Raw genomic sequence first — 27,532 nt, 5'->3', positions numbered from 1 at the left:
TGCAAAAGCCTGTCTGTTGCCTGCCTGCAGCGTGTCCAATGCTGAATTCTGTTATCAGTATTCTACATTCACAAGCAATGCAGTTCTCATTACTCTAGAGATGTACACGCAATCTGTAGCTCTGCTATCAGCATATAATTGTGAATAAATTTTCAGTACTGAACTAATTTATAATCCAAGGAGAAGGATTTAGGACTACACATATCTTAATAGTTCTCAGCTAGCTATAATACGAGAAACATTATATTACTGAAACACTCTGTATATATTTTCTGTAGAGTTAATAAACACCTCCAGGCCAGCATTATAAATCTTTGATTTAATCTCCTTTTCATCATTAAGATCATCTCAGATTCAGGTTATTTTCCCAATATTTTAACACACACCTAATTATACAGTGCACTATACACCAACATGCACTCTAAAAATACTTTAAGAATATTTTCCTGTAAGTTTTTCTACATGTCGTATTATTAATGGAGCTAATCTTCCAGCACATAAGAATGAAAAAATGTGTACTTATACACACTTCAGGAAGCCTGGAACAAAAGCCTTAGAACATTAGTAAAACCAAGGACAAATTTCTAGAAAGTTTGAAGTAGTAATACATGTTTTTTAAGAAAAGAAAGAGCTCTAAAATTGAAAATAAAATTGTTGGGTTTAGTCTTTACTCCTAAATAGATTGAGGAAATATGCAATAATCTGTGTGTCTGAAGAGAAGTGCATTTCTAAATCCTCAAAACCTGCACTTGATAGGGGAAGAGGAAAGCAGGGTAGCAAGGAGAAATTTGGACATAATTTTTAGTTGGTTAGGGAGCACTAACAGCTATATCATAATAAAAAGACATGCCTAAAGAGCCTTAAAAACTATCAAATCTTGCCTGTTATGTGGGGTGTGCTTAGCTGTTACAGTTCTTCACGTAAAGTTCATTAGATTTCTTAGCAGGAAATAATTTCTGAAAAGGTTTCAGACTTTTCCCTGCACTCTTTTCCTCCTACTATACTTTTTTCCATTAAGTTTTTAGAGCTAAAAAATATAGCAATTCTGACTGTAAGCAGTGATGTGGTAAAACTGCTAGAGGAGAATCAGTGTTAGCCCTTGACATTTATCCATAAATGTGCATCAGTTATACTGCAAGACTATTCCAATGATGCCCCTTAGGAATAACCTTTTAAAAGAACCAGGCAGCACCGCTCACTGGCACTTCTGTATGCAGAAAATTTCAAGAAATTATTCCGGCTGCAGTCCTTGACTTGATCAACAGGATCTACAAGCTATCAGACAGTAGCTGGCTCCAAAGCCAGGTCTATCTCTGCAAGGCTTTCTGCACCAGAAACAGCACTGCCAAAGCTAAGAGCAATTGCACTTTATTTATTTCGCCGTGGATCTTGGAGGTTCTGCATCAGCTCCACTAAAAGAAATCTTCTCTCTTTGTGCTCCAGCTCATGGCCAACAGGTCTAAAGGCAAGACTACTATCACTCATGGGTTACTCGGCCTTTTAAGAGCCTTGGGTTGAAAAATAATGCAACAGAAATATTCTGGTTAAAAGCTACTGTATTTCAGTTCTGAACAGCAATACTGATGTGTAGTTCAGTTCTCTCTCCTCATGCTCTATCTTACTAATGTGCAGGTACATCAGCTCATGGTTGTTATTAAAAACTCATCATAGTTGATGAGCTGAGCTGTAAATCCAAGTTCTAATTAAGTGCTGCCTACTACCACAACACTTCCTGAACCTTTCTTCAAGGGTTACCTCCCTATCCCTTACTTTTTCCCCCTTCTTTGTCCCCATACCAGAAAAGAAAAAAAATAGTGTGTTAATTATCTTCACAGCTTTTCTTGTTATATCTCTGTCTCCCTGTCATTTCATGTTAACCACTGAAAATATCTGCCTTCCTTCAGCTCAAAACAACAGCCGAACCATCACTTAGCCACTGCACTTTCCAAGGAGGAACATTCACATTTTCTCTCATGCTGATGCTCATGTTTGGGAGTGGTTCCCCATGAATATCTGTCAAGTTAATTTACTGCCCTCTTTCTATTCTGAGCTTTACTTCTCTTGGATGCTTACTAATCAAGTTAACAGTGAGCTCAGAGGCCTGGTGACAATGTGGATAAACGTTTAGTAAGAACTAATAGCAGCCGATACACGGGAGAAGAGGCGTAAAGCAATAGAAGTTCTCCTTCTTTGGGATTCTCCATTGATACTTTTTAAACTGAGATTCAAATTTAAGCCTAAGTATGTTTGCCTGCTTTGTTTCAGGATTCTTTGGTAGAAGGAACTTAGCCAAAAATCCCAAAAATATGTAGGGGACAAAATCTCTGGAAAAGTCTCAGGCCTATTAACTTTAATAGCATTCCTCAAACATTATTATTTGCGTGTCCAAACATAAGTGTCCCGATGAATAATTTCATATTGAATTCATATTAGCTAAATTATCTCTTGACCTGAATCTTGCATGTCTTTGTCCAAATTCTCAATCTCTACTACTATAAAACCCTCATATAATTAGTTAGACTATACAGGGAAGATTTGCATAAAATTGCTCAGCAACAGATGCATGAATGTATTTTTTAATTGTCAGTTTAGTTTCTTACTAGCTTCCCCACCTTTTGTTGCAAGGCCTCAATCATATACACATCCTGATAAAAGGCTTAACATCCTACAACACACCCAGCTTCGCTTAAAAAAACATTGCCTCAGTTTCTTCCTATTCTTGATGGATATCTCATGCTTCTCAAGGATTTACCTTCAAGTTCAAATTCCTCTTTTGGCTCAGATTTACTTTTCAAACAAAGAAATGTAGGTCAAACTACCAAATCAAAATAATTTCCTAGTCTCAGAGGCCTCCTTCCTCTTCTTCTCCAAAGGGAAGGTCAGTACTAAAGGTTTACTACACAAGCCAGTGTCCTTTATACCTTTCTCAGGTGGGACTTTGCACCTCAACAAGGATCACCTGAGTTCTTTATAGCTCAGCCTGAGCGGGGAAGAAGCTTAGCTGTAATTCTTCTGGCCCTGGAGGGGCAGACAGCTTCCAGCTGAGACAGTATCACTTCATGTTACTGGTGTTATACCTTCTGCCAACACTGGAACACAACATTTAGGGTCAGAATAAGATGATGGATGATTCACATGCTAAGGTAAGAAAATAAAACTTGCAAGTTCCGGAGGGTTTGAATCTCTTCCCTCAAGGCTTGTTATAATGCCAACATAAAAATCACAAAAAAGAAAGTAAGAATCCCCAGCAGGTAGTGGTTTTGGGTAGCCAGAAGGCCATGAGGCTCATTCTTCTTCTTACGTAGCCTTCATCTTGTGTTCTTCTTCTTTTACATGCCACCATAAGCAGCCATATAGCAGGCTGCATATTCATAAGCTGCAGCATTTTATTTTGTCAGAGAGCAACCCTCGGAAGTGCTCCACACTGACTTGCATAGAAACAGAGTTAAGCCAACACTGAGCACTGAAGTTATTTTCCTCTGACATTACGACTCTCCACGGAAGACAGCCTTCCAGATGCTTCATATACTTCATTATTTCTTTTTTTTCCTTCTCAAGAGCTATATTTTGATTTAGAGCAAAGTTTGATTACAAATGGTGTAATGTCATTCAGTCTTTAACAAAATCACAGAAGAATATATGCCCAAAAGGAGAAATTAAATCAGAAATGCACATCAAGGGCAGACTGAGTTTTTCTTATATAACAACCAAGCCATTAGTATTTTACCACACTAAGTAAACACACCACGTTCACATAGGGGTTGTTTTCCTTTTTTTTTTTTTTTTATTCTAATTAGCAAGGTGACAGCAGAACTCAGTGTTTGACACCAGCTTCACACAGACCCTTTTTGAATGATTTTATTACTTCAGTGCTCCTAAAAGAGTTTCTGATAACCTTCTGAAGCAACACGATTTTGAAGCTGTCTGGCATTTAAATTAGAAAAATAATAGATGTTAATTGCATGGAATTCACTTAACTATTGCTGCAACCTCACCCTGTCGTGGCAGTGTACCAGGAAACCTGTGTCAGGGAGTCCATCAGTCAGCAAAATGTCCATTAGAGAAAGATGTTTTGGGTGACAACACATACTCCCACGACCTCTATTACTCAAATGATCTTTGCTTAAATATTTTTTTAACTTACAGGTTTAAGAGAGCCATTTTGCTCAGTTGTTAAGGAATATAAGTTAATGTAACAAAGCAGCAATGTGCTGAACTATGCAAACAGTAAATAAATAGTAATATGTAAATAACATCCTACAGTACTTCCCACAGCTTTCAAGATTAGTGCCCAAGTAGGGACATCAAGTTTCCCTGACATAAGATTGTTTTACTGTTTCCCAGAAAACCCAAATCCAAACACAGTATCACAGAAATGTGTGATGATCCTTTCATTAGGCCCTAAGAAATGCTGCTTATCAGTAAGTACAGGTGAAGTTAAGAGTGGTCACAGCACACCTGTTTGTGTATGAAGTGTTGAAGTCCATACATGTCCTGTATCAAAAATAGTGTGGTCAGCAGGACAAGGGCAGTGATCCTTCCCCTGTACTCTGCATTGGTGAGGCCACACCTGGAGTATTGTGTTCAGTTCTGGGCCCCTCAGGTCAGGAAAGAGATTGAAGTGCTGGAGCGGGGCCAGAGAAGAGCAACAAGACTGGTGAAGGGACTTGAGCACAAGCCCTATGGGGAGAGGCTGAGGGAGCTGGGCTTGTTTACTCTGGAGAAGAGGAGGCTTAGAGGTGAGCTCAGCACTCCCTATAACTACCTGAAGGGAAGTTCTAGCCAGGTGGGGATTGGTCTCTTCTCCCAGGCAGTCAGCAACAGGACAAGGGGGGCATGGGCTTCAACTCTGTCAGGGGAAATTTAGGCTGGATATTAGAAAGCAATTCTTTATGGAGAGAGTGGTCAGGCATTGGAATGGCTGCCCAGGGAGGTGGTGGACTCACTGTCCCTGGAGGTTTTTAAACTGGGACTGGACATGGCACTTAGTGTCATGATCTAGTCAATGGACTGGAGTTGGACCAAGGGTTGGACTTGATGATCTCTGAGGTCTTTTCCAACCCAGTCGATTCTGTGATTCTGTGAAATCATGTAAAAGAGAATCAGCATTCTTGCCCTTTGCTGGCTTTGTGAGCTCAAATTTGTTGCTGTTTCTTTGTGGAAAGTTTATTATTTGGGGAAGAGAGGAGGAAGGCGAAAGGTGGTAATGAAATACATCTGCAAAGTGCTGCAAACTTTTGAACAAAAGTAATAGGGAAAAGTGATTAATTAGATAATAAATAACTTAATCTGTGATTCGTAATCTGGTGATAATTCTTCTTCTGTTCCCCTATAAAATTTTGAGACTTAAAATCTTCTCTTACCAAATCACATGTTCACAAGAAGCAGTATTTTATGCATTAAAGACAACACAAAAACATTGCCCATGTTATTTATTCTTAATAGTGTACCTAAAACACTAAAATTTTATCTAAAGCTTTCTTTTTTTTTTTCTTTTTTTTTCTTTTTTTTTTCTTTTTTTCTGTAGGTTTCCTACCTCCGCTCTGTTGTTCACACACAAATTTCTGGAATGGTTTTCTCTCTAACGTCTTTTACAGATGTCTTTAAAATATAAATTGCTGCCTAAATTTGCATGTTTTGTCAGAGCAAGTTTAGTCAAGAGAAAGCTCACAAAATGATAGGTGACTCGACCCTAAATACATGGTATATTTTTTTTCTGTCTTTCATTGTTACAAATTTAAAAGGCCCTATCAACTTTGTTACTTGATACCATTTAAAAGAAATTGCCTGTTGAATTTTAGAATAGAATTATCCTTCAGCTTTTTAAAAGCAGTAATGATCTGTAGGTTCAGTAAATCCTCACCTTTCTTCAATCGAAGTAATGCTGGTTTTCACTTGTTTATGCAAAATTTTCCAAATACTTTAATACAAAGGTAAGTTATATCCTCTGAAGTTAGTGTAGGCTTGGTATGCATTTGACAGAATTTCAAAATTTGCCATATATCAAAATGCTAAAGCTTTTCAGCTTTGGCTGCTATAGGCAGGGCTCTTACTCTTTGTAAGTAATGTACCCTTTTCTGATGGCGATGTTGGCTTAGGAATTATGCTATTTTTGTTAAAAAGGACATTTTCTTGTTTTTACTTTTCAAGTCTAGTGCAGCAAGTAAATGTTGCTGTGAGAAAACATTAATGCATGAACTACTGTTGAGTTTATTTCAGATGGTGGAAAAATACGTACCTTGCTGGAGCTATGAAACATACTCTGAGACACATAATATGAAATTTGACTTTTAAATACATTTTTAGTATTTTTTTTCTGATCGCTGCATACCCATTTTTAATTTTTACATTTCTGCTGAAGTGAAGTCATACTTCTGAAAACTTACAAAAAGTGAAATACAAAACTAATAGTTGTTTTCTACAGATGTTCAAAACAGTCTTATTGGAATACTCAGCAAATTTTTGTTATGTCCCAAATTAATCTCTCACAAGATACCTTTTTAATAACAAAACCAGTTTTACGAAACAGCAGTACCTGAGTCCTGGCTAAGGCTGCTACCAACTAACTTTGGCTCCCTTTAGGGTTCTTCCCTCAGGATGCTTCCGTTTCAGATGAAAAAAACTCAACACCTTCTCCCACTAGACAAAAAAAATAACACCTCCTTCCATAAACCACATTCACCCATGTTCTATGATATTACATTTCTCCAAGAACTACTCAACAGCCTGAGAATGTGAAAGCTGAGTATGAGTCAAGCTTAGAAAATTGTAGGGAATTAATTTTTTTTTTTTTGGCAAGAGACAAGGGAAGAAAAACAACCAGAAGAGCTGTGGGGCAAGCAGAGTGAATCAAGTAACATGGTCTACAAATGAGACAGATGACTGAAAACTCTGACTCCAATTGACAGGTATGTGAGGATTAGATAAAACCAGAATTTGCTGCTGCTCTGAAATACTCCTTCACTGGCTTTCTATTTTTCCCTATGCTGGAGCAGCTAAGATTACATAGTTTGGCACCAAAGACGGTTATATAGAGGGAGTACCTCTAGATATACCAAGTCCAAGAAGAGGGTGATCATCTGAGATTACCGGAAAGATCAGTGGGTGCTAAGTACTTCTGTAGGCTTTGTTCAATTATTTTTTTCTCCGCAAAGTACTACTTGTCTAAAAAATACAACTCTCTTTATTAATCTAACAGTGATGCAATGCAGAATTTTTTCTACCTTTCACTCAGCCATTCTTAGTTTAACAGCACATATATACTGGGGGTGTTTTACCCATCACTCAACCGTGCCCCGTTAAACACAGCCACATTGCAAACAACAGCTTAACAAGTTAACGCTTCATCCCACTGAAATGAACAGGTGATTTTATAATATGCAAACCCCTTTCAACCAATTCAGGGTTTTGATAGAAAGTGTTAGTTAAACCCACATACTCAAGGATGCAAGATCTTCAAGAAAAGACAGGATTCTGCTTTACAATTCTTTCACAATCTGGCATTTATACTAGCATTGTTTTCATGTTCTGAAGAAAGAGTGATACATGATAAATTACCAAACTGTTTCCTGCCATACAATATGTAGTTCTCTGGCTGTTTCCCTCTCTAATGCTAGAATAATCTAATCCTGCCGCATCTAATCCTTTCTTTAGTCTTAAATCATTCCATCAACACTTTCAGGTATTTGCACATGCTATATTATATTGTACTTCTACTGTGTTTCATCCAAAGCTCAAGTTTCCAAAGCCTAAGCATCAAAGCCACATTTCTGCCTCATTGAGAGAATAAGGACATCTGCATATTTATCACAGTGCTTTTGAACTCTTTTGTACTTTCAAATCTACTCAAGAGTAACATAATTCATGAAATTCTCACTTCTCCCACGTATGCTGGCACACTCCCCAGAGCCAGAGTTTTGAGACTCCATAGTTATATTATGCTCCATATGGTAGAGATTTTCATCTCTCATGGTGCCATTTGTTGTTTTCAAGCCCCTTATCAGGTTCAGCACATTCATTACAAAACCACAATACACACGACTACAACTGTTTCAACTACAACTACTTCAGCTACAACTGATCTGTGTGCTTACTCTCACTCGTTATCTGTAGAGTGATATTGTTCTCTCAGCTCTGTCCAGTTGAAGTAGAGCATTCAAGGAGAAGAATTTGAAAAAAGATCCCATGGATTTGTTTTTTCCTAATACACATGAAATCTACAACACTGTAAACCAGCAAATCTAGACAAGGAACGAAATCTCTTGTAAAAATACTAATGTGTCCTCTGCTTGTATGTAGATTGATGCAAACAGACAGACGTGAACTCTCTTCAGGTTGGGTTTTCACTATTTTGTCTCAATAATAAACTCACATTAACAGCTTCTGAGCACCTGCTTTTTCCTTCAATGTGTTTCTCGTCCTTCTTCAGTATTATCTGTAGGGATATCATGGGACCATCATAACCTTGCCTATTCTGTCTCCTACAGAAAAAGTTATGGAACATGTGTCCTCTTTTAGTTAGCTACATACAATGAAAGCAAACAAATGCCACAGATAACACAGTCTGATGAGTAACTGAAAAGAAGCATGGGAGAAAAGTAAATATCCAAAATGTTTCATCAAAACACAGATACATGTTCTTTAGAGGAGGCAAATGCTTCTTCTGGGGAGCGAAAAGTTTCAATTCACTTGAAAAAAATCTTTCTTTGTCATACTGGGTCACTCCAGGCCAGCATTAGACTTCTCATCAACCAGACCCTGAGAGCTTTTTGAACTCCCAGGACTACACAATCAAAAGTGAAAAATTCAGATCAAGGCAAGGAAAGCACCCACTAAGTGGTAATAGTAACTAGACATAAGGAGAGGGGGGCAGAGGGGAAAAAAATAGGAGTAAAAATAGAGGTAAAAAATAGGAGTAAAACACTAACAGGAAGTAGAAGAAGAACAAAATTTCAAGAGGGAGGCTACTTTTAAAACCTTGACATGATCATCCCTGAAGCTTTCACATCGCAATTATCTGCAAAAACTGAAGAAAATGAGACGTGTAAATGTAACTCTCTGACAGAACTAGACAGACACGTTCTGTACAAGGACTTAGGGAACTGAAACCTCATTTTACCGAAGCTATGGAAACAAATGGCATTTCATAGTGCTAGCAATTCAAGGCAAAGTACAAAACTCTTACTGCTGAATCCTCTCTGAAGGATGACACCCCTCATCCCTTTCTGCTGATAATTCAGTGCTCTGAAAACCCCAGTGAATGTCTTGAGCCTATGTGAAAACTCCTTGGTTAAACCAGTTTGTAGCTCCAAGTCTTTTTGTTAAAAAACTCCTGTGTGCCTAAATGGGTTTATTTGGACAGATCGCACAATCACTATAGCATTGCTTTGTAAAGCACTTAGGGGAATTTGAGACTCCTTGAATATTAAAGGCGCTAGAGTAAGCTAGACTTCTAAGCTATTGTCTAAGTATTGTCTAAGCTATTTTGTTGTCATTGTTTTTTTTCCATTTGACTGTCATATTCACATGAAATGAGTATAATTAGTTGTTCTCATCTTGTGATTATTTTTAGCATATTTTTAACATATAGTCCCGAAATTTATTGGATTATGTTTCTTTACCAAAAAAAATATATATATATATATATTTAGATTAAAATTCTGGAATGTTTACATCCAGCATAAGATTTTGGTAATATTTTCTTTCCAACTCTTATGCAACCCTACATCAAAGTAAATGCATGAGTAAAGCTCTTAATTTTTGTCCTTATTCAAAATCATGATCTTCGGGGCATGTAAGCTGGAAGAAAAAGCTAAACTGCTAATGAACTAAAAGGCCCTTAAGGCTTTCAAGTTCAAGCACAAATTCCAAAGGTGAATAACTGAATATTCTTGCTATTGCTTCACTTACCTTGCCATCATTGCACTACTCTTGTGGATAAGCACACAGACCTTATCATTACCTTCTATTTTAATACACATTAAAGTAAGCTTTGGAAACACTTTCTTATTTTGAATAATATTTAAGTCTTTTATTTCAGGCCCCATGATGCTCGATTGTAGATTTAACTGAGAAGAAATACAAAGAAGGATAAATCTTAAAGTCTTTTCCAACCAAAATGATTCTGTGAATCACAGAATCACAGAGTCACAGAATGTCAGGGATTGGAAGGGACCTCAAAAGCTCATCCAGTCCAATCCCCCTGCTGGAACAGGAACACCCAGATGAGGTTACACAGGAAGGTGTCCAGGCGGGTTTGAATGTTTCCAGAGTAGGAGACTCCACAACCTCACTGGGTAGCCTGTTCCAGTGTCTGTCACCCTCACTGAGAAGAAGTTTCTTCTCATATTTAAGGGGAACCTCCTGTGTTCCAGTTTGAACCCATTACCCCTTGTCCTGTCATTGGTTGTCAGCAAGAAGAGCCTGGCTCCATCCTCCTGACACTCACCCTTTATCTATCTGTAAACATTAATGCGGTCACCCCTCAGTCTCCTCTTCTCCAAGCTAAAGAGCCCCAGCTCCCTCAGCCTTTCCTCATAAGGGAGATGCTCCACTCCCTTCAGCATCTTTGTTGCCCTATTCTGTATTCTATATGATTCTATAAGATTCAATTAATTAATGTTTTTCACAGACACACATCTAAATCTAATAAAATTTTCCAGTTTTGTGCTGACCCTATTTTATTGTAACATTTCATTTTAGTGTCCACTTTGAATACATTTCAGGAATTTTGTTTTTGTCCACTTTGTTTCTTACTTTTAATAATCCTGACTGGCTACGACCCTGAACGATCTGACACAGCTTCAAACTGTCTGTCTCTGAGTAGGAACTTGGACTAGATGACCTCCACAAATTCCTTCCAAACTGAATTTTTCTCTGCCTCTATGAAATACCAGTGCCATAAATATAAAATAAGTTTTCAAAATTTGTTACCAGCCTAAGAATAGTTCAGTCACTGAAAACTTCCCTTCTAATTTTTTTTTTTAAGAGTTACATGATATTTAAACATTTTGCATGGATAAGTCCTTACACAAAAATTCCTTTTCCAAGAATTGTACCTTTACATTCTTAAGTGCGGAGGCTTTCATGGCATGGTCTCTATGAAATTCAGATGAAACTCACAGGTGAAACTGTACCTTGAGTTCTTGAAACTAAACAAATTATCTTTGTCATATGAGTGAGAGTTCCTTTACATTAGAAAAATCAGTTTTACAGATGTCCTTCTGAACAAAGGAAGGGAAGAAGAATCTTTAACCAGGTATGTTTATCAAACTTGGCCAAAAACATTCCCTAGGGAATATTTTCCTGCCCTTCTCGGAAGCAGTTGAGATAAGATTCACTGTTCCTTTGTTTATATCAACACTTAAAAAATGTTTGGTATTGTGCTGAATACAGTATGCACATATATAAATAAATGCACAAGAACACTGTGCAACAGAACTAGACTACCATTCCCAACAATATTTATGTAATAAAATATCACATAGTACCTTTTGCTCAAAATTTAAAGCAATTTTAAATTCCGATGTCCTACTTCAGTTATGTGTCATGATAGTGAATCATATTGAATCATATTAAAAAATTCTAGGATAAGTTAATAACAATTTTCAAGTTCAGTAACGTTATTTTAAAGGTGGCTGTCAGTGATTCATTGGCAGAGAATAATGATTTTGTGATTCATGGAAAAAGAAGGTCCTCTCCTCCTCAGCTGTACAGCTGCTACTTTTGCCTGTTTGGAGGTGGTAGGAAGACAGGCTGGGGAACATACAGTCTAAGCCAAGATTCCTACCAGACAAATAGAAGTCAGACTTCAAGTTGACCAATGTACACTTTTAAAGGAGAAAAACAAAAGCCAACGAAGACAATTTCACTTGATCTCAGTCTCTCGATGGAAAGACCACAACCTGAGATTCCTCTGGGTCACGCTCAGGTGCTGCTTATACAGAGAAGCCCATTCATGTATAGTCATAAGTTTGATGAGTGGAATTTTCAGAAGAAATAAACTATTCCTATTGATGTCTGACAGAGTTACCACTTATTTCAAAAGAAACAGCCAGGCTAAAAGCAAATGCTTTTGAAAATCCAGTCTTTTATCTGAATTCCTAAAGTTTCAGATCTAGTTTTCATAGTATTAGCAGTACTTTTTCTGTCACTAAAGACCTTTTTTTTTTGGTGATCCATTTTAGGAGTGGCAGGTCTCAGAAATGAAGCTGAAATTCCTGTTATTGGTAACATGAAAAAAACATCAGTCTACTTCTACTATGTTCCTGCAATGTATTCTACATTCACCCCCCTAGACAGTAAACCCACAATACCAAATAAAACCTGGAAGAAATTCTCCTTCAGAAAGGGAAAAGGGCTGTGTGTCTATACTTCAACAATGCAAGTAGATTTGAAAATTTACTCATAAAATAGCCACAGAAAAATCAGTACTATGCTCCTGATACTATGGCCTCCTACATTAACTTTACTTTTCAACAGTATTGGATAAATTCAGAGAAGAAAGCAATTTCAGTAGAAATAAAACTTATTGCTAACTCAACATTCGTAAGTTCCCCTAGAAGGGAAACTTTTTTTCTCTGTTTTTGTCATGAATATGCACATGAATTATTGCAATTTCAAGACTTCTAATTCCCATACTCTCCCCCTAAAGGAGAGAGAATTATTGCACCCCCTTCAGTGCTAAGGAATTTTAGTGTGTTCTGAAGGACACTGAACATTACTCTACTGACATGCTAAAATCCTCACAAATAACACTCCTAAAATCCCTGTGCTTAATATCAGCAGACTATATTGAGCTGTTAGAATGAGGAAAGATAAACATATCTTTTTTAGATGATTGTATATTTTTGTACAAAATAAGTGGCATCCATTTTTCCTGGTTTTTAAGAAGTATTCAGTAGAACATTTTCGATTAGGCTGGGCATGCTACACATCCTCTCTATATACCGTATGGAAAGAAACACCTCTGCACTGCAATTCATCAACATGCAAATTGGTGCAAGTCAAAATGTTTCACATACATTTATCAGTTGCAATCAGCTTTCATTTGATAGTTTTTTAGTCCTGGCATGCAATTTATGCTCTAAAATGAGAGAGTAAATTGAGGTAAGAAAGGGTCCTAAAAAGCAAGAAAGAGAGAGAATGAGATCAGAATAAACAGCAGGTCGTTGATGAGGAACTCATCGGTGCTGCAAAACCTGAACCAAACTACTGTTCTGGAACAGGCACCACCGGGGTTTACATTTCAAAGGAGTGTCTTAATCACCAGGCACACTATCCCTGATCTAATGAATATATAATCGTATATTCAAAGTGGAACAGGTCCAACAGGAGAAAGACACACCTCAGCAAAGCTAAGCATTCACCATGGAAAAATCCCTGTTACACATCAGGCAGAGGAGGCATGTCAATCCCATTTTCCCACACCCTAGATAAGTATTTTTTTGATTGTGAATCCTTTTCCTTTCACTTAACATATTTCCCCCAAGAAAACACGTGAAAGAGATCACATTTCTACCACTGTGAAGCAGAAGTCTTAAAAAAAGAAGATAGATACCTCAAAAAAGTTTGTAACGTAACATTTCACATGCAACTCTCACCTTGACAACAGTGATATACAGCCAAACATATAAAACTTTATGAGAAACCATGGCTGATACCTTGGCTGGCTTTTCTCAAGACCCATTCTGGAAATTCACTATGGAGACAGTAGGTATAACCCCAAAACATTTAACACAAGGAAACAGTATTATTGGGTATTAATACATATTAAATATTTATTTTTTTCTCTTTTCAGATTTTGTTTAAAATCTTATTCAAAGCACAAGAATGGTTATTTTAACTATTACACATCTCCCCATTCCCATGATATGCATCAACTTAATCTAAAGTCAAACATATACTAATGCATGTACTTCTTCTACAGTACATTGTCCTTACATTTTGGAATATCCACAGACTCCATTCAGCACTAGATTTTTATTTTGCATGCCTAACTCTGCATTTATAAATCTACTGTTAATAGTGGCAATGTCATTAAAAAAACAAGGGGGCAGATGAAATAAGATTTGTCATTAAAATTCTATAGCTAGAACACAAATTTCACATTGTCATTGCAATGTAATCTACTTGTGAGCAAAGGCATGTGAAAGGTAAAAATCCATCAAAGAAAAATTGTATCACATCTAATTAATTTTTAACATCTATTAAGGTTTGTCATAGTCTCCAAAGTTATCCAGGAAAAAAAAAATCCATGCAAAAGTTAGACAGACATTTATTATTGAGAAACACGAGGGATCCATATAAACGTAATCAATACAATCTCTCCACTGAACTGAACTTTGGACACAGGAAGCCTGTGAGATATACAATCATAGATAGTAATATGAGAAGTGGCCAAAATACCCACAACATGCATGTTGTTTTATGCCAAAACTGACACTGTATGAAGGATTTAGATTTTGAATGAAAGCAACAATCACTGAGTTAACAAACTGCATGAAAACAGACAACTGAAATGCCTATTAAATTCTGGTCTTAAGGGGAACAAACTTAAAAAAGGTATTTGTTTTCTCAGCAATCTGATGTGGGATGTTGTATGAATAGGGAAAGAGAGGATGGCTGTTCCACACATCGATCCATTTCAGTGCCTACCTCAGCGTTCTCTATAGAGCAATGTCACTGCTTTAATTTATCTGAAATTATACATATTTTTGGTGTACATCACGTATACACAAGATTTCAATAAAGTAAAAGAAAATAATTTCTGGCAAAGATTTTTCCTATTATGAGATTTTTGGAAATATGGGGCAGGGGAATGGGAGGAAGTGGAACATATCTTGACCCTTTTTTCTTGATTCTTTTAAAATGTGGAGAAGAGGTGACCTCATTAATGTTTATAGATATATAAAGGGTGAGTGTCACGAGGATGGAGCCAGGCTCTTCTCGGTGACAACCAATGGTAGGACAAGGGGTAATGGGTTCAAACTGGAACACAAAAGATTCCACTTAAATCTGAAAAGAAACTTCTTCTCAGTGAGGGTGACAGAGCCTGGAACAGGCTGCCCAGGGGGGTTGTGGAGTCTCCTTCTCTGGAGACATTCAAACCCACCTGGACACCTTCCTGTGTAACCTTATCTGGGTGTTCCTGCTCCGGCAGGGGGATTGGACTGGGTGACCTTTTGAGGTCCCTTCCAATCCCTGAAATTCTGTGATTATGTGATTTGGCAATACAGTTAATAACAACTTACAGAATCCTGACGCATATTAATCTCTCCCAGATCTTTCCCTCCTGCAGTCACTTCTGTAAGGTTTTATAAAGTTTAAAGCTATTCTCTCCTACAACACGGAGATAGTCCAAGAGGAGAGGACAACAACACATAACAATGGGCAAATATTAACACCTATTCAGGACTCAGAAACACATAATGGGCTTTGCCTACTCTGAATTGTTAAACTATATATGTCAGTACAAAGGGGATAAGAGATGTTGATGCATTTAACAACTTAGCTCTTTTAAGCCACGGAAATATAAAACCAGGAAAAAAAATAATTGATGATTATACCCTTATACAGAGAGAGTAAATTTTAATTATGATTAGGAATTTGGTTCAGTGACACAGAAACATTGTAGTTACTCAGTGTTGAATACATTTACAAAAATACTAATATGCTGCAATGTGCATTGAAATTAATTTAAAAAGTGAATTTCAAAATACGCTATCAAAACAACAAATGTAGAAACAATAAGAGGATTTGGAATAACATAAGAGAAGCTTCTGAAGCTTTTGAAAAGGCATTAAAAGTTTTGCATGTGACTGTACTAGACAAGATTTCAACTTTGGCCTCAAGCAACTGTTAGATCTGTGCCAAAAGCCGCAACACGATACCAAGATTTTAGAGATATTTTACAAGTAAATCAATATTACAGTAAATGAATTGAATGTTTGAGCACTTAGGTAAAAAATACTTGACTTGACCCTTTCTAACAAGCCTGATTTTACAAATGTCCTGTCTTTGTGCTATGCCACTATCATGTGCCAACACCAAAGACAGAATGGAACATGTTTGGCATCGCTGCCCACTCTTTCTTGTTCCGAAGTGCTCAATATTCATTTTGAGACAAAATTCTTGCAGAGCTTTGTTTGTTTTAGATTCAAACGCTTCTGCAATAGACATTTTAAATTATTTTTTAAAAGTTATTTCCTAGTCAAATTTAACAATAGTAAACACAAAACCCGTAAGTAAAACTGAAAAAACATGGGTAAATTCACTAAGAAATGCCTTTGTAAAACTTACTGACCTACAAGAGGCAATTAATCTTCCCACTCTCACCATGGCTAACCACCATTCCTAATTATTAGGCTGTTTTTTTAATACTGCCAGGCCAAAGGTGAAAACCATTATGACAGTTAATGAAAACACCTTCCTTTCAGCAAAGTAGCGTGGCATGCACAGAGTAGCAAGTCCGACTGCTTCGTTAGCGGCATTTAGACAGCACAGCCAGGAAACCAAGAAAATTTCAGAACTGAATTATCTGTGATTATCTGCATTATCTGTGAGTGCATATTTGTCTGTGAGTCATCCACAGAGTGAACCCACAACACAGACAGAACAAGTGCTATGAATACAAAATTTCAAAGCGTACAGTGTTTATCCACCATCTGTTGTTCAAGATTCCCATAACTATATTTCATAAAACTTTTTGAATTTAAACTTACCGTGTCAGCTCATGAAATAACATAATAGAGAAAACTTGTTTTCATTTAACTTTACTGCAAACTTCTCCAAACAGGGCGCTGAATTGAAAGGTGGGTTATTTTTTGTTGGGTGAATAAAACTGAAAGGGAAGAGTTTGAGCACGTGGAAACATGATTAGACCACTAATTATCTCAGAGAATGATACCCCAGTGAACATATAAGTTTTCCTCCAGATTTCATATCAAGCTCAGTCACTACAAACAACTAAAAAGAATGGCCTTCTTTCTCAGCTTTGTCCAGTGTAAAAATTTAAATTAATTAAATTAAAGTGGTCGCAAAATAGACTTTCTATTGAAGAATTTTAAAAAAGAAAAAAAAATTAAACTATTGAGCTGTACTAGTTCAACATTGATGTTATACTTCCAGAAAGCCTCTCCCTCGCCCATCCACTGAAGAAGCAGTAAATCAGCTTTTCATAGGAGCCAGTGTGAAATTTATAAGCTCATGAGAATGCTTAAATCATTAACCAACAGGGTTTCCTAGTGGAAAAGTGGACAGGGAATACTGTACTGCAAAAAGCAATAGGCCCCTGTTTTCAAAGATACAGAACCTTCCACCGCTGCAGCTGAATCTTCACTGAAGCTGCTTAAAGGTATTCCAGCTTCAGGAATGAGTCCTGTTCTTATTTACTCCACATGTACTTCTTCTGTCGTGAATAATCATATTGATTTTCCACAGATAAAAACACTCTGGATCAGGTTCCTACACTGAATATCATCTTTCACATATATGGCATCCTACCCAACTCTCTCAGCAGGACAAATTCAAGATCAGTTAGTATTGATTGGTGTTGTACAGTTAGTCTTCAGCTCTGTTTCCGTTTTCTTAATAAGGTCTTAAAGAAATATTTACCCTCTCCCCAGGAACTGGAAAGACTATTGTGTTGACTTAATCAGTCCATTCTTCCTAATCGTGCCTGCAACTATTTTATTTTCTTCTTTATAGCAGAGTAATTGACTCCTGCATAATAGTTCTATCATTAAAAATCAGAAAATTAGCTCAATATTGTTTGCGTCTATTACATCTATTCTCAGAACACTTTCACAGATTATTTTCTAGTCTTTTTTTCCTGTAGAGGATGTTTTCTTTTCATTTTATCTAGAAGCTAAAATTCCATTTTGCTTTTAATTCCTTCAGCTCTTTTTCAGTATCTGAAGTCTTACAAAAATCTACTCTGACAATTTATAGCAGTAATTCAGCAGTTCAGATTTTAGTTTTGTATTTTTTCTTTCAAGTAATACCTAGAAAAACGTGCTGTTTTCATGGGGTTCTTTTTTCATCAGCATTGGTGCAGTTACCCTACAGTTACAACACATATTTTTGTGTAAGAATGAATCAGTCTTCTGACCTAATAACCCAAGAAAACAGAACCGTGATTTTCCTCTTAAGGTTTAGAAAACTCATAGTGACTATAATAAAAGTATAAGGCAGCCTTTCTTCCAGATGGTACAACCAACACCAGAACGCATCATATGCACCTACGACTGTTCAGTGTGAACTTACCTTTCCAGGAAACTTTCCCCTTTGCTCAGCTGCTTTTCAACAGAAGGGAGGGAAGCATTTAGAGGCTGTCCAAAGGCCTGTCCTTGGTGGAGGACAGCTGACGAGATCGGATACATCACCAAGTTCTCTGACTCTTTTTCCCAGGACTGCTACTTTTCCCATTATAGGATAAGTTTGCCTTATCCAAACTACTGTGTCAGATTCTGCTTTCACAGCTCAAAAGCAGCTTGTGAGATCTATTGCTGCCTTTTATGGGTTCTTCCAGCAGAGGATGGAGAAGCCAACAGGAGTGCTGGAGCAGCAATGAAGAATAGCAGGAGGCACCTGAGGTACAAAATGACTCCCTCCACCAAAAGGACTCTGCTGTGGAAACAGCACCCCAGGCACACATCACAATGCTAAAGTGAAAACAGGATGATTAAGAGCTCCTAATGAGGTCTAAATGTTGTTCATTTCCCATGTCCCTCCAGCACCAGGGCAGCTACTCACTCCTAATACAATTTTGCCCATTGCTAAAGTAAACCTTGGTATTAACCATTTCTGCAAAGTAAATTAATTTGTTCCATATCTCCTTGCAACACTACTCCCTGTTTAGTCTTGCTCTTTGCTTAACCTCTGTAGTATCACTACTTTAATTCTGCAGCCTTATGATTTTTTCTTCACATGTCCCTTAAAAACACAAAGTAAAAATATTTTTATGCTTTCTTGAGTATTTTTCTGCATTTAGTTACCATATTTTCATTTTCTCTAGCTCTCTAGCAAGTTCTGTGATTATTCCTTTTTGGGTTTCTTATTTTGTCTGATGTTGACTTTAATGTATTCAAGATTTCTTGTTGTGTCAAAATAATGTAAGAAACTGCATAACCTGTATAATTAACCTAGCAGGAATCTAAGGGAATCTAACACCAGGTCGTGTTAATCAGCACCGGAAATACTGCTAAGTAAACTGGAATATAAGAAAATAAGCTGAATTCCAGAGTCTAAGGTTTAATAAATATTCAGTGAAACTGTCTGTATGTCTTTTTACTTTTGATATCTACTGGTTACGCTGCCTTACACAGTTGTAAACTAGAAACCATATACACAAAATTCTCCAGGAGAGAATTCTTATTCTTTCCTGCAAAGGGAATTTTTTCCCCAAAGTAAGCCATATGCTGAATATCAGACCCTTCACAAAGCTGAACTGGTTACTCAAGGTAAAGAGGGACAATAAGGACATTTGTGAACACAGAGGCACACTAGGAGAGGGGAAGAGAACTGGTAAGAAGTCTGAGGAAGTCTCTGGGAAGCTGAATAAAACAATAAGAAGGTGAGAGTGGACAAGAGGTAGGGAGGAGATCGTGTCTCTTGACAAGAGGGCAGGAAGCTGAGACAAAAGGATGAAGAATGTAATCTTCAGTGCCAGAAGGGTTTGTAGTGTTTTTTTTCTTTTGAGGAAAAAGCAAGCCAGACCACAAATCCCCATTTCTATTTGAGGCTTCTGCGTGATGCTACGAGCATTAACATTTATATCGTGATAGTCATTAATAATTGGCAAATTGGTGTAACAGTCAAGCCAAGAAATATCCTCCTCTGGAAACCGCAATACCTTCACTTATCCAAGCTGCTCCTTAAAGATCAGTGACACATTGGTGAACACAAACTGAAGCAATCCTGAAAACTTGCGCTGATATTGCCCTTGACTCTGTGTTTTTTTCACCAAAGAGGGAATGTAGTAATTTGACATCATCAGTAGCATTTAAATCACGAGAGAGGGACAGTATAAGAGAAAAAGAAAAGCAGTATTTACTTGCTATTTGACAGGTAGATATGAGATGAGACAAAAATTCTGTCTGAAGGAGTTCAGCAACTCTTAGGAAATGGTTGAAATTTGAAGAAACAATTGCATATTCTTACCACGGGTTGTAGTCAAAACCATCTTTTGAGCAATGATATATATACAGAATAGTTGAATTTAATGAGATAATAAATAGAGATGAATAGAAATAATACCTTTTTTTTTTATTTTTTAACTTTACTAGGATGGAATTAGGCTACAATTAGTATTAGAAAAGCCTCCTGGTAAGATTCAGCAAAAATTAGAATTGATAAGTTTTGAAATTTATGGTCAATGGGAAATGCTACAATCCAAGCAAATTGCTTTCAGGTCAAATCAGCAGAAAAAATATTTCTGATCTAACAAAATCAGAATGATAATTAATTAAAAATATTTTTGTGGGAGGTATCATAGATAAAGTTTTATGAAAAAATTCCTCTTGAAAAACTTCTTTTACAAAAATATCTGAGAGATCTCTTGTATAAGTGCACAGAAATTTATGGTCTTGTCTTTCGCAACTTGTTACATCAGGAACTCCTTTTTGTTTGAATAGTTACTCAACAGAAACAGGGATGTAACTTGGGAACACAGTTAGCAAATGAGAGAATGCACACAATCAAACCTATAAAAACTTGACTGTATAGAAATGACTTGCAATGCATTTATATAAAAAACCAAACATATAATTAAATGCCAGCCAAACTCATCTACCCCTAAAGCCATCATTAATTTCATATAATTTAATACACTTGCTGCTGCATGTTTACCAATGTTTTCAGAATTTCATAAAGTATGCATGATCTGAAGTGTCTAACTGGCAACTGAAAGGCTTTTCTTTCATTACTTATTGACTACATTCTTACCCTGCACTGATTCTAATTAAGAGAGGGCTTAGCATTGCACCTTCACGAACTGTGTTGTAGCCATCAGGTAAAACTGTTCTGTATGGGTAATTTTATTACTGTCTTTTCTATTTCATAGTGGTCTCAATTGCTTACTGTTTTAATTACAGATTTTATCATACACTGCAACAAGTACTAGAAGCCATGACTCATGAAGAATATGGATATGCTCAAACCGGCCCCTAAGCATTGAAAACCACAGGGTCCCTGAACTCCTACTGCCTAAAATCAGGTTCTTGCAGCCATGCATGATGTCCACCTGTACATCCTGCTTTCCTTTATTTTCACAGAATCAGAGAATGCCCTGAGTTGGAAGGGACCCACAAGTACCACCGAGTCCAACTCCTGTCCCTGCACAGGACAACCCCACAGTTCACACCGTGTGTCTGAGGACATTGTCCAGTCTCTTCTTGAACACTGTCAGGCTTGGGGCTGTGACACCTCCCTGGGGAGCCTGTTCAGTGTCCAGCACCCTCTGGGGGAAGAACCTTTTCCTCATGTCCAACCTAAACCTCCCCTGGCACATCTTCCTGCCATTCCCTCGGGTTCTGTCACTGGTCGCCAGAGAGAAGAGCTCAGCGCCTGCCCCTCCTCCTCCCCTTGTGAGGAAGCTGTAGCCACCATGAGCTCTCCCCTCAGTCTGCTCTCCTTCCCTCCAAACCCTTCACCAACTTCATAGCCCTCTTCTGGACACCCTCCAGTAGCTTTATATCCTTTGTATCCTGTGTATCCTGTGTTGCCCAGCCCTGCACACAGTGCTCCAGGTGAGGCCGCCCCAGTGCAGAGCAGAGCGGGACAATCCTCTCCCTGCCCGGCTGGCCATGCTGTGCTGGATGCACCCGGGACACAGGTCCCTCTTGGCTGCCAGGGACACTGTTGGCTCCTGTCCAAATCTAGGAAGGCATCTTTCCTGGTCAGTTCCGTTTGTACCTGTACCAAAAAATTGTCGTCCAGCTGGTTCAGGAATCTTCTGGACCTGTTTGTACCAGCTGTAACTTCACTGCATGGAAGGGCTTTTTGGGGAAGTAAGGAGTTATGGAGCTGAGACGCAACCAGACATACTTGTGAGCTTTTCCACATACACTATTATAAATATAGATTTTTCTGTTAAGTGCTGTGCAAACACAAATCCCAAACAACCTAAAAATTTACAATTTAAGTGTAAGAAGGTGCACAGAATACTGGTGGTGCAAACAAACAGATGGGTGAACACAAGGAACCGGTGAGATGCGCTATTCAGCAAGTGATGCCAAATGAATTGGAAAGAGCACAACAAGGTGTTTCTGGTTTGGAAGAAGGGGTTGAAAAGAGCTATCAGTAATTTTGAGGATAATCAATCTGTTTTTATTAATACTTAACACCATGTTTTAGGTAATTTCTTTACAAACATCCTCTTCTCATGAATGTAATATTTTTCAAGAAAACATCGAGAATGAAATACTTGTCCTGCATAAATCAGCAAATATGTGCTTTAACTCTCCTCCCTGTCCTCTCTACTATCTCTTCCAGCCTTGCCTAGTGCACAGTGAGCACTCTAGGCAATGACACTGCTGTGGCCCCATGTCAACCTAGGAAGTTCCAAATCTGATATTTTGCAATATCTGAATTTTGGCATGTGATGGCTAAGATGCTTGGAATCAGGAGAAAAAAAAAAAAAAAAGAGAGAGAAAATGGAAAAACTTGAATGAGATTGACCAAAAATCTCTATGCACTAAGCAGTGAATTATAAATTAAATGAAATTTTACTCACATGAACAAAGGAAAACTACTTTACTCCCACTGAAATTCAGTGTGTTTTCAACTACTTACACGAAATTCTGGACATACAGAAATTTCCATTATTTTTAGCATTGGGGGTGGTGGTGATGAGTGATACAATGAATGGAAAAAGACTTTTGTTTGGCACTTATGGATAAGAAAGAAAACAGCAACAGGATAAAAACTTAATCTCTGGCAAAATAAGCCAGGTCAAGGACAAATCATAGACACAGAATGCAAAGTAAGAAGTGTGAAATTTACCTCAAAAGTAGATAATATGTAGTCACAGAAGCACAATTGAAACTATTAGTTTTCTATCTGTCTTTTCAGAAGAGAAGAATGATCAATGGCAAAGATGGATTAGATCCCTTGCTCTTATTCGAGGTAAGAACTGGAGAGAAAGTAAGGGGATTCTCCGGTTGTAGCTAAACTTACACAAATGAAAAGGAGAAAGAAATATAAATCCTGTTTCTGTCCATGCAGTGAAAGCGTTTGAATGAAGAGGCTTGCCCTTTAGAAGATCTTTTCTATACTTGGCAAGGGACATTTGTTTTCATTATTTGATAAAGGTACTTCAGGGATAAGTTTCCCTCTTCTCAAGTCCATTAACAGCTATTTAGAAAAATAACATGAACTGAAAAGCCCAGATCTATTACCTGCATGCCATGAAGAAAATGATTTAAATCAGACCCGTCATATCTTTCCAACTTAACAAACAATAGTAGAATCAGAACAATAATGAAACGATAGTGAAATACTGCAAAACTACGGGCACCTGTAATTCTGTGAAAACTGTAAATGAATGCAATGTTAAAAAGGTTCCTTGGACTTCTTTAATTGAAGTGAATGAATAACAAGTTACTCATTTATCATTTGTACTGTGCTAACTCAAGGAACGGTAGTCACGAAGCAGAACTTGATTATCCTAGCACTTTACAAAAAAAGGAGAAGATGACACTTTCAAGGTGCTGAGAGTAGCATAACATAACTTTGGGAAATGTGTATGGGTATAGTTTGATACATCTACGCTGCCTTTCAACACAGTCTTGAGCTGGTGGGGGTGTGTTAACCACAACACTCAGAAATAGTCCTCGTGCACCACAAGCTTGCTCCTCTCCTGACCTCAACACTGGTGGCAAAGTATCTCGTGATGTACGGGCCAGGGCAGCTGGAGCTATAAATGCAGAATCCAACCACCTGCTCAGGTGAGAGCATGACTGTGGTTCCACGTAGCCTGAGGAGGAATGTAGGGGATGCTTTAATGCATCTGGAGCAGATGTAGATTTAAAATCACTGTCTAGGCCTGGAGCAGCAATTAACTATTTGATGCATTCTACATGAAAATGAGGATTTGATCTGTCTTGTTTATATGTATAGACAGGTTTTAAAAATGTGAATCTTAGAGTGTTGTCTAGAGCACATTTCCCAGAATCACAGAAAAAGGTGTCTTTGGTTTCTGGGTTGAGCCCTGTGGCTGCTGCAGACAACTGTATAATGTTATCCCATTTATAAACTGGCCAACCTCTTCTTCAAAAATCATTCTTACTGGGAGGCTATACCACGAAGTCAGTGTTAGGACAGACAATGGCTTTGAAGGTTAGTAACTTCATTCAGTTTTCAACCTACATTTATACATGGCCAATTCAGACTCATTTGTTATTCAGCCAACAATTTTCTTTGATCTACCTAATTATCTTCCCCCTCTGGTTTTCACCCTCATCAAATATATTTACAGATGGCATTAATTTCTCATTTCAGTCTTTGCTTTTCTAGACTTAAAGGGACAAGTTTTTAGACTCTTCTCAGAAGCCAGCCTATTACCTGAACTATTCCAGCAGCCATTTCCTGAGCCCATCTTCATTTAAATCCATTTTGTTTAACACAGGAAACCAGACTCAAATGCAATAGTCCAATGTACCTAATGACACTTGGGTACATAGCTTTAATATCTCTTCATATCTACAGGAAATACCTCCTTTGATATTGCTAGGCCCGCACATCTTTTTCAGTTTGCCTTTTTTTACAACTACTTAACATTAATTTACTTATACAAGACTACTTCATGAAAATCTTTTTCACCTCTGTCAGTTATATAGCATAAGTTCTTGCTCTTAGTTAGAGGTACTTAACATACCACTTTGTATGATTAAATTTAATTATCTTTTTTTACATTAGTTCTTTTTTTACATTAGTTCTTTAGATGACCCACTGATATCTTTAGGATGCTTACATTCCCCCCATACTGAAAACTCTTAAAAAAACCCACTGTGGTATAAGGTAATTTCACTGACATAAGGGTGTCTAAAGTGGAAACATTTTGTGCTAAGATCATTACTAAACAGAATACATCTCAAGAACCATCCTAGAGAACTCATCTAATAATCTTCCAATCTGACAGTTACCTCTTTAAAGCAATCCCTGCTATTGCCCATAATAACAGGTACTATCCATGTCACAGTTTTTTTACTAATCCCCACATTCTCTAACATAGTGCTTACTATGTTTAACTCAAGAAACGGACTGTAGATCTTCTTTCCCTAGGAAGTCAGTTACAAAAAAAATTCAACAGTTTGGTAAAGCTAGAAGCTATCAGACTAGTCTGGTAGCTTCTAGCTTTACCAAGCTCTGTTGAATTTTATCAAATTTTCCATTTATTTTCATGACCTAAATATCAAAGAACATTCAAAGCTGTTCTAAGTTTAGCAGACTATTTAGTTGAAACTATGGGTTACAACATATTTTACCTTTCCCATTACATGAACTTTCTATAATCCACTTCAAATGTGTGAACACTGACTTGATGGATGTGTTAAAAACTTTAATTAGTTTATTTAAAATTCTTGAAAGGAAATCACCTGCCCTCACACAACCTGAATGCAGTTTTGGCTCTTGAAGTTTTTCTTGCTTATAACTTCTATTTCAGAACAACTTGCTGTTTTGTCTTTTATCCGTATTCAGAATGATGGTCCTAAAGAAATACAGAGTCAAAGCTCTAGTTTGAAGACAGCAAAAAACTAATCACTATTTTATCTCACTAGGTAGTGCTCCAAAACTTATTCACTGTTCTTTCACTATTTAGAAAAGAAACTTGTGACAATTACATTTTTTTTTTTAGCAAGGTCTTTTTCAGCTTGATATTTGCTGATTCTCACTTCTCTCTAAAATACTGATCTCTCAGATGTACTTTTTGTCACAAACCAATCATTTTTTGTACTCTCAATCATCTTTTCCTCCACATAAGGCCACTATTGCCTTTTTTCCCCCACTAAGTTGCAAAACTCACTGAAAGCCTTTCGAAATCTCCATTTCCAGTGTTTACCTCCACAACTTAGCTCAATAACTGCATCCTCTGGCTTCTTAGAGTTCTCCCTTTATACACTGAGAAACTAAATTAAAATATTTTCTTTTAATTTAAACAATTGGTTTGATGTGACTTGTTCCTAACTCCTTTGCTGAACTCAGATCTCACATGAGATATTCATTAGCGAGATCTAAAATATTACCATTTATTTCTGTTTCAGTCACTATCTGGTAAATATATTGGCAATGAAATCCAGGGATACCTAGTATGTGTTATTAGCACAACATGTCCTCCAGACAGAGAAGTTACGTCCCTTGTAATTTTACAGTCCCTAGCGTTGTTTCTCTCAGTAACCAGAAACACTAAAATTGAAACAACCAACACCCAATCCAGCTAGAATAGAGGGACATCAATAAATAAATTCATGGTGATACAGATGAGAAAATATTTACCATACTAGCATTAGTCTGTGTATTTTTAAGGATCAGTAACACACTAGAAACAGGCTAAGTGCATGAAAGCTAAATAATCCTATGAATAACTCTCCCCATTGCACACATACAAAATTATTAAATTTAAGAGTTATAAAATATTTGTATGGAAACATGAAAAAATACATAAATAATTGGTGATTGAAACACAAAATCAGCAAGAACAAACTTCTGACTGCTATGCTTTCTGGGAGCTCTCCACACTGTATGTATTTAGCTGAAGAATTTTAAACATTTTTTTTTCACTTGTTTGCATCTATGAAACCACATCTATCAGCTCTATCAGCAGACTAAGTAAAGCAATTAGCCTATATCACCCTCTGCATTAGGGCCAGATCCAAAATCCATTAGTGGCTGCGAAGAGCCTCCTATTGACTTCATGAGGCTTTGGATCAGTTTATGAGTGCGTGCCTAAAGCAAGATGAACGTCCCATCTGTTGTTTTCTCTGATGGTCTGATTTCTACTTTCTGCCCATTCCTTTATAATTTCTGGTGGGTGCCTTTTCTTTTTTCATTTTTTTGCATTATCTTTTTCACCTGCTACAATAGCATTCTCTTTTTTTTGCTGCTTCCGTAAGTTAATATAGTACAGGATATTGCCCTTTCTCTGGCTTCTTTCTATAATATATTTTCAGGTTATAGCTTGTCTGCTTTGTTTGTTTGTTAAATGGCCACATACTACTGCCTGAGATCAAGCAAACACCATCACACTCTCCTCTCTGACAAATATGACAGGACAGTGCTTTTGGTTAGAAGAAAAACAACAACAAAACATAATTGGCAGAATTTGGCCAGTTTGCAGGTTTAACAGAAGAGCTATTTCATTCTATTTAAAAAAATACTGTTGCTTTAGCAGGCTTTTTTCATGGAAACTTTATTGCTAAGTGCTTTACTATTTAACTGATACATTACAAAGATAAAAAGAATGAAAGAGAACGTAAATGAAAAGGAAAGAGAGGAAAGGGAAAGGGAAAGGGAAAGGGAAAGGGAAAGGGAAAGG

General features: G+C 37.2%; 1 protein-coding gene and 1 long non-coding RNA gene across 35 annotated transcripts in view; one reads left to right on the top strand and one right to left on the bottom strand.

The window, feature by feature from the left end:
• The window catches only part of DLG2 (discs large MAGUK scaffold protein 2), a 1,055,145-nt gene that overhangs the window by 356,651 nt on the left and 670,962 nt on the right, over nucleotides 1–27,532 (bottom strand). The window lies entirely within an intron of this gene.
• LOC110364928 (uncharacterized) overlaps nucleotides 1–27,532 on the top strand; it is a 66,218-nt gene that overhangs the window by 12,617 nt on the left and 26,069 nt on the right. The window contains exons 3-4 of one of the 4 annotated variants that reach the window (XR_010469788.1): nucleotides 5,528–6,908; nucleotides 23,071–23,124. This is a non-coding gene — a long non-coding RNA (uncharacterized LOC110364928). Of the gene's footprint in view, nucleotides 1–5,527; nucleotides 10,108–18,529; nucleotides 19,244–23,070; nucleotides 23,125–27,532 lie in introns of those variants that run through there. The other 3 variants (XR_010469789.1, XR_010469787.1, XR_010469786.1) reach the window with 3 other exon arrangements.

The sequence above is a fragment of the Columba livia genome, chromosome 1, assembly GCF_036013475.1.
Source record: "Columba livia isolate bColLiv1 breed racing homer chromosome 1, bColLiv1.pat.W.v2, whole genome shotgun sequence".
Lineage (NCBI taxonomy): Eukaryota > Metazoa > Chordata > Aves > Columbiformes > Columbidae > Columba > Columba livia.
Note: the sequence above shows the minus strand (reverse complement) of the source record. Positions and strands in the feature narration are given on the sequence as shown.